Source organism: Plectropomus leopardus, chromosome 16, assembly GCF_026936395.1.
Source record: "Plectropomus leopardus strain MGB_pleo_1.0 chromosome 16, ASM2693639v1, whole genome shotgun sequence".
NCBI classification, from domain to species: Eukaryota; Metazoa; Chordata; class Actinopteri; order Perciformes; family Serranidae; genus Plectropomus; species Plectropomus leopardus.
The window spans coordinates 8,412,462-8,421,200 of NC_142191.1; positions in this window are offsets into that span (position 1 = coordinate 8,412,462).

An 8,739-nucleotide genomic window follows, 5' to 3' on the forward strand; every position below is an offset into this window, starting at 1 on the left:
CGGGCTGTACGTTGAGTATTGTTGTTGTATTGTATTTGTTGTTGGGTTAGGGTTAGTGTTAGGGTTAGGGTTTTTTTGGTGTGTGTGTGTGTGTGTGTGTGTGTGTGTGTGTGTGTGTGTGTGCTTTGATTATGTGTAAAGACTATCTTGCCTAAACTTTGGGCCTCTCAGAGGGAGCGACACTAACACGTGTGTCTGTCTGTTGTGTCCGGTGTCATTCAGCAGTTTGTCTGCAGGTGTTGGCGTCTCGTCTCGCAGCAGACACTGTTGGCTGACGCTGACAGTAAGTGAAGTGTTTTTCTCTGCTGTGTGTCTTTCTGCAGGGGGTGAGACAGCTCCTGGTGGTTCTGCTTAGTCTCCTACATGTATGAAGGTGGAATAAAAGACAGTTTTTGTGTGGATCTGGCTGTGTAACATAGCACTCTGAGTGTAATGACATGCAAAGTCTGTTGGAAATGTGTGCATACTCCTTCAACAGCTTAAGAGGAGCAGCTGAGATGGTTTTGATATGAGATTCTGTCTTGTGAAGTCTCTTCAGTGGCATCTTTGAACAGAACGCAAACATTTATCGCGTCAATAGAGGGATTAAAGCTTTATTTGCAGCGTGCACAGCTGAAGTGTTTTCGTATTTTCAGTCTTTTTGGCTTTAATTAATGAATAAATAAAAAGTTGAGACATTTTAGGTGAAAACATACGCTGGTCAACCTTAAGAATTTGGACTTAATTGCTTCAATTAAATGTTTTCTTTTAGATTAGTGGAAAAAACAGACACATTTAGGTGTTTATTGTATGTTTTGGTTATATCTGAACTACGCAAATACACATAGTGCCTCATTTGTGTATTTAAAAATAACATTTTAGAAAACAAAAAAATAAGTGTTTATGTAAGTAATTAACTTGGGAACTGATGCAACCTGCTTTCTCTGCAGCTTCCATGTTGTTCCCACTTTACGACCTCAAAGCACTTGAACACAACAAAGCCACAACAAAAAGACTTCCCAAATCGATAAACTACGGCCTTCCGGCATCACATGAATGCAGCATAATGCTCCATCAGGTTCAGTGCTGCCATATTACAATAATTATCGTATTTGCACGATAATTTTGTGCTCTGTAAAATAAATCATTCCAAAATTGCTGTAATGTGCAGTAATTTAACCATTGTGGCATTTAAAATAAGCACTTTGGTTTACACATTTTAACTCATTTCCTGGCTCCTACATCTGTGTTTGCACATCACTTCTCACATGATCTCCTTAAATCCAATCATGTTAATCAGCATGCTGGAAAAAAACACCAAACAACCTGATGGAGGACAATGGTGATTGTGACGGGCGTACGATAATTCTTCTCAAAATACTATAATTTTGAGCTTCTGGTACGATGGTTTAACATTTCCAATCTGGCAACACTGACCCGGTTGTAATTTGCTGTGCAAAAGCAGAAAAGTATTTGAAAAATTTGTGCACTATGCAAGTAAGTATAGTTTGGCTACACACTGTACTACATGGTCGTGCTGACCGAAGTATTCAACTCCCAATATCAACAAAATGAAACAGGAATTTTGAACCTGCTTTAATGCAATCTTCAGTTTCCTGTTCTAGAAGTGCATGCAAATCAGTGCATATTTAATTAGATTATAATTAAATTTCTTACTAAAGAAGAAATTTAAGAAATAAATATTGTCTTCATGTAAGTAATCAACTGAGAAAGTTTCATATCTTTTGGTTAAAAGTTTGACTCGATTCACTGGTCGTGTCTCAACCATACTGGTTCAGTGGTCTATTTTTACAAGCAGTGACAAACGCTGGCCAGAAGATGGTAATCAGATATCAGAAGTCCATCTGTTTGATTCAGAAGATGCAGGAATATAAATAGAGAAGTTCGAGGGGATGATTTGGCCTCCAGCCTGACTTTCAGATCATGCCAGCTCTGCGGTGCATCAGCAGATTTAAAGACGGAGCCAACAGTTAACACAAGCAGATGTCTCCGTCCTACTTGCTGATCTCATTTACGGCGATCAAGATTATATCAAACATGTTTGATTCTGAGTAAGAGGCTAAAGATTTATTTATGGGTGGAGCTCCTTTTCAAAACAAAAGTGCTTCACTATAAGAGCATCCTGCACAAAATATCAAGGTGGGAGGCTGAAAGTTTAACAAAACAGAAAAAACATCAAGACAGAAGACACGCAGAAGAACAGCGACTGACAAGTCTTCCAAAAAAATGTCCTTTGATGAGGATGATCTAATAAACTATAACACTTGTATTAATGAAGCACTTTTCAAACCAAAGTTTCAAAGTGCTTCGCACACAAGACAGCAAATTTAAGCCATGAAATAATGAAATCTAAAAGCAGATTAAATCAATTCCGGTGACAAAAACAAGCAACAGCAATAAAATACTTCTGTCTGAGAGTCTCAAACCACTTTTACAGACATGAATGGTAATAAAAGGCCAGAATAAGAGTGAAGCCTTGAAGGTTAAAAAGGGCTGTTGCCATAATCAAAGTGTGAGGAGATAAAAGCATGTGAAATGGCTGCTGTGTCTTTTCAGATAGATTTGATTCTTTTAAATATTTTTTAGATGAATTAACAAGGTTGTTGGTGTGCTGCTAAAAACTTTAAGGGAATACGTAATGCTTATTCCTGTTTTCTGCCATATAAATATATATATATAAATATACCTATACATATATATATATATATATATACATAAGTGCATGCAAAAGTAAAAACTGTAAACAAAAGCCTCGCATTTACATCCCAAATTCAACATGCCCAGCCAAATATTGCTTGGTGTTTTTCACGCCTACGTCTACGCGTGTCACTCAACGCCTGTTAAATGTGCATCACGTCTTTTCAAAATACACTTCCATCTTCGTAAGAAATGACAGTTTCTGCTCCTTATATGCATACAATTCAAAATAAACTTTCAATGTCAATGTCGTGTATTTACTTGTATTTATTTCCTTGTGCAAAAAAGCATGTGGTTCTATTTCGAAAAAAAATCATCATGGTTTGGCTAAAACTTTTTAAAGGAAGCAAACAGCGAGCTCCAGGGTGAAAGTCCGGGATTTGTCGGACCCATCCACCACCCCTCCTGCCCACTGTAAAAGGACTTTCCAGCTCCCTATATTACATCATTACTGGTAGTGTTTAAAACCGATCCCATCTAGTGGCATATCTCATCGTCGCACCATGTGCTGTCCAGCCGCGTTCTAAAATTACGTCTCCCGGTGACGTATCATACTGCTGCAACAGGTCAGTTTTGAAATTGGTGTCTGATGACAAAATCACTGACCAAGCAGCGGTATTTGACGCCTTGGTAACGTTTCAACTTAAGAGGTAAACTCAGGTTTCAGACCTTTCTGAATACTTTGTTACATCTGCTCCAGGCACACAACTGCAAGTGTTTACATAACACAGCCCACACTGCTACATGTAGCTACATGCTAACGCCAAGAAAACATGGAATTTTTGCCGATATTGTCAGTTTCTCACCCATTTCAGATCATATTTCTCGGGTAATATGTCTGTTTGTGAAGATCTTGCTTAAAAAGCTTTTATGTGTGATTTTTCTGTTTTTTTTTTTTTTGTTTGTTTTGTTTTGAGAAAGTGACGTTTTATTGGCCGAAATGACACAATGAGGCCAAGAGCATAGATGTGGAAAGCTTGTTTTTTGGGAAGAGGAGACAGGCCCTAAAACTGAGTATTTCAGACGGAGAGGGTGAATACAGTTGCTCAAGCACAGATAGCAAGAGGAAAATAAAGTGTTTGAACGGTAAAGCATGTGAACATGTTCTAGTAGAAACCTTAAATATGAATATGAAACTGCAAAATGAGCAGAACATGTCCACTTTATATAACTATCGATCAAAATACCAAATTTCATGCAAAGCAGAGAGCTATGATTTTACCCTATAGTGCCTGAATTAAAGTGTCAAAACTCTTATTTGGTCAAATCTGGCGTGACTCTGGTGAGGTGACATAAACAGCTACATACATCTGTGAGCACACATCCGCCGGCAAAACTGTCTTCTTTCTGAACCATTTGTTGTTTGCTCAGTTAATATAATATCCCCTGTCTGATCCATTCTACTGCTCAGAGTTGATTTTGGATGCTGGAACACTAAAAGTAAATACAAAGCAAATTGACACTCGCTGAAATGTTTGTGGATGAGCTTAGAATTCGACAGCTTGATCAGAGATATCAGAGTCTTGTTTGCTTTGGATTGAGTCATGATAACAAGATTATATACATTGTGAAACCCCATTGTGTGCACTGCAGTTACTTTACTCGACAGCAGTGAAGTGAAAACATCAGTATAGAGGCAAAAATGTAACAGGTGTGGGTGTTTGTCTGTGACAGTCACAGATACAGTATTTTGGCAACAGCAACTGAGATGAAAGTGGAGAAGAAAAATGTTTACCTGATAATAATCCTTCAGGGAGGTGGAATCGAGTTGCAAGACAGCAAAACAACAGAATTTAGAGGAATAGAAGATAAAATGGACTACTTATTGAACTATGACGTCCACAGCAGGTGCTATACTAGAGGAATTTTGTTGTGTTGTTACTTATTAGTGTGGCCGACACAGGCAAACATGCCAAAACGTCCCAAAACATTTCCATTAGGAGAAACATGCTGCAGCCTCAGAAACTGTGCCAATTCAAAAACTCATACGAAAATCCAAAACAAGTACAACAATGGAAATGTGCCACAGATGAAAACAAAAAAAAAACATGCTGCAGAAAGCCAAAATACACGTTAACAGCAAATATGCTGCAAATACAGAAATGATGCAAAATCAAAAAACACACAAACAAATACAGCAGAACAACAAGTGCTCACACAACGCTTCGTATGATATTGAATAAGTAGATGTATTTCGCCTGATGACCAAAAATGAGGACTTTTCTCCATGCATTTCTACACCAGCCTTGCAAACTGTTGGCAAGTTGGTTTGTGTACAATGTATCCATGACAACGCACAGAGCCGACCATAAACAGATAAGAGCCTGCGTGTCACAAACGTTGGTAAAAAAAAAAAACCCAACTGAGATGCATATTACAAATTTGTTGTATACGTGCCAAAATAATGCTACTAAAACCTGAATAATACCAGCATATTTAAACAAAATATTCTGTTTATATGACCCACATCAAATTGAGAATACTGTCATTTTTAACAGTTATATTTTGGTGTGTGTGTAACTGCAGCCAATCAAGGAATTTGCCTTTGTGCATAACAAAGTTCGAGAAAATGAAATAAAAAAAATAAAATAAAAAAAAAATAGAAGAAAATTATAATAAAATATAAAAATAGTTTAAAAATATGTATAATATATTTTAATTAAAATGATGAAGCAGTTTCATTTTAAAAAATGAAATTTGTGCATCAGTGTACAAAATTGTCCAAGGAATGTGCAGAAGTTTAGAGTATAAAGTATAAAAATAATGTTGATGTAACGCATACAGATAATATAGATCAATAAATCTGAAGACATTAATGTAACACTGTAGTCTGCCGGGGTCATCAGCGGCAGCAACTTACAAAAGTGATAAATATGCCACACAAAAAGCACGTATTCACTTTTACACTTGGCCTTAGTCAATATCATAAATTTTAATGTTAACTTGCTATGTTAAACTTATGCTTTTTTATAATAAATTTATTATCATTTCTGAAGCTGCAGAACATATAGGGAGACATTTGTACCATTGTAGCGCATTTGCCTCAGTTGGCCACCGTAATTTACTGTGTGAAATCCATATCATTTGGAAGAACAGCCATAAAAATCCAAGTGTAAAAAAAAAGAAAAAGAAAAGAAAACTTAAGAAAAGCATTGCCTTTCTCTACAGTTATGCAAATTAGAGATTAGCATGCAATTTGAAGTCACAGCTGCCAAAAAAAGATAAAATACTATTAAGAAACAATTACAGAAAACAATGCAGTTTCCTGCGTGTGCATTCTGGCAAGAGCAAATGATGACCTTTGGATGTTTTACACAAAGAACTGGAAGACAAAGTGGAGAGAAGAAGAAGAAGAAGAAGGAATTCTCATGCGTTTGGCCCTTTGATATCAACATCAGTGAGATAAGAAAAGAAGAGACGCTGCTGTAAAACAGAGAACCAATGATGCAACTCACGCTCCTTCACACCAGGAGTCTCATCTTTCCCCCCTTAACACGCTCAATTATCGCAAAATGTGATTTTCTCTCATCGAGGCACAAGCAACATGTTAGATTAAAAGTCAGGGCTTTGTAGACACAAACTCTCTCGCTAACACACACGCGCGCACGCCCGCGCGCACGCCCGCACGCACACACGCACACACACACACACACACACACACACACACACACACACACTTGCTCACAGTCACAGACATTGCCCTCAGTTATTATGCATTCATAAATCAAAAGGTTGTGACGGGAATTAATCTAAAACGATGGTGAGTGTAAGTCACCGGATGCAAATATGACAGCTTTATTAGAAAACTAGATTGCTTGAATTTGTCTGAATTAATGTGACACTTTTTTTGATTAAATAGCAAACCCCTCCCCTCGCTTACTGAGTCGGGGCTGGAGGAGGGGGGGGATCAAGCAACAGCAGAGAAATATTTGTTCATTTTCACTCTGTTTATTTTCCCTGTTGTAATGTGTTCACAGGGTTATACACATTATAGCAATACCTTTAAATTATGTCTAGTTATTCATTCTGTCTGGATTGTGAGAATTTTACTTTCATTTAGGATCCTATAGTAACTTGCTGACATTTGCTAATCAGCACCAAACACAAAGTACAGCTGAGGCTGATGGGGACGTTATAAGTTTTGCAGGTATTATATCGCAATGTTGGACCCGACTGTTTTGACCTGAAGATGACGCTAGAGGAAACATTAAAGACACAGTTCAGTTACAGCTCAAGAGGACGCCATTAATGTTTACATCTCACACTGTCACCAGCACGCTCCTCTATAAGTACATGCATGCTTTCTTCTGCTATTTGCTTATGCTGCGTTTGATTCAAAGTCGGAGGTCGGCATTTCCCTGTTGAAATTTCTGACTTCCGAGCGTTACAGGTGCACAACACCAAAATGTAAAGAAAAAACACAACAAACGGTGACGAAATGGTGTTTCTGTGGCTGGTCCACAGACAACTGCACCGTCAGCAGGGCCGCCTCCTTATATTTTATTAATATATAAATATTTTATACTGATATTATGAATAAATACTAATAAAGACAAATTTTATACTAATACTAATAATTTGACATTAATATACATGTAGAACAGATTTTACTAAATGATAGTAGAGTGCAGTTCACAAGTAGAAACTCTGAGATCAGAATATCTCGATTTCCAAGTCTGGAACGCAGCTTTACCATCAAAAGTCCCCCTCAGCTGAGCTAGCAAAGGACAAGGTCTGTGGATTATCTTCAGTAACTGGAGGATTTCTGCAAAGAGACATTGTTGTTGAATTTTCGATTTTATTATTTTGGCGCTTGAGCACCAAAAGTTGTGTGCGATCTTGTTACATTAAAAGAGGACAGACATCTCTACGGCTGAGATTACAGATATTTAGCAACTCATACCAAAATTATGTAGAATGATAAATAGCACTACGGGTATGATGGAAAACTGTGTGTTTTTGATTTTGGGCCGAACTGTCCCTTTAAAGACCCAGACACACCAAAACGAAACAAAAGCACTTGTAGCAATGAAGGCCGACTGCGGTGTAGCCTCATTTTCAAAAGAACAAAGTGCGTGCTAGCAAATGAAAACAATTACAAATAGTTTCTCCAAAAAGCTTAATTGTTAAAAAGTAATCTTAACTCATCTAAAAAGTTTGTTTCAAGCTCCCGCCTTTTTGACTTTAGCAGCTTGTTTACTCTCCTCACTTTCCGTTTCTCCTCTCGTGCACTGAGCTGAACTGCCAATCAACGTCTCTACTGCCAATTCAACCTGCTGAATTAGCCCAAAATAAAGCCGACAACAGCAAACTAGTACTATCAGTGTGAGAAACACTTCACAAACAACGCTGACAGACTCTCACCAACGACCTGATATTGACCAACAGCTGACCGACAGCGTGGTGTTTTATGGCACAAAGGGATCAATAACTAATTCTTTATATTAGTTCTCATAAGATTGAGATTTGCAACATAGATCTCTTGCATTTTGAACAAGTTGTGAAGTGGTAATTTCACAATAAAAGACAGCAGATAAACTCCTTCTCCACTCCTTTCTCTCAATGGCTCTTTTTCATGCTTTTCTTCATTGCTTTTCTTCATTGCTCGCTCTCCCTGCAGCATTCACTCACCTTCTCTCACAAGGGAAACAGTCTTTTTTGCTCTTGATTGAAGTCACCGGGAAAGAAAAGCAGAGGAACAACAGTTAAATGACTTCAGTCTTACCTGTCACTGCAGCTTTCTCTCTCTTTTTTTTTTTTTTTTTTTTTACAAGTAAACCAACACAATCCCCGCCTCGTCCAAATGCATGTGTGTCAAATATAAAAGGGAGTCAGAGGTGATGTGATGTATATTGAAGAGAGAGGTTTCTGGGTTATGATAGAAAACAGGGAGTGACTCTGCTGATCTGAGTGAAGTTATTCCACCTTTAGGAGAGGAGGAGGAGGAGGAGGAGGAGGAGGAGAGCGGGAGTGGAGGGTGAGTGATAACCAGCCTGCCGCAGGGAGAGTAAAGCTAAGTGGCAGCTAACGACAGAATGCAGA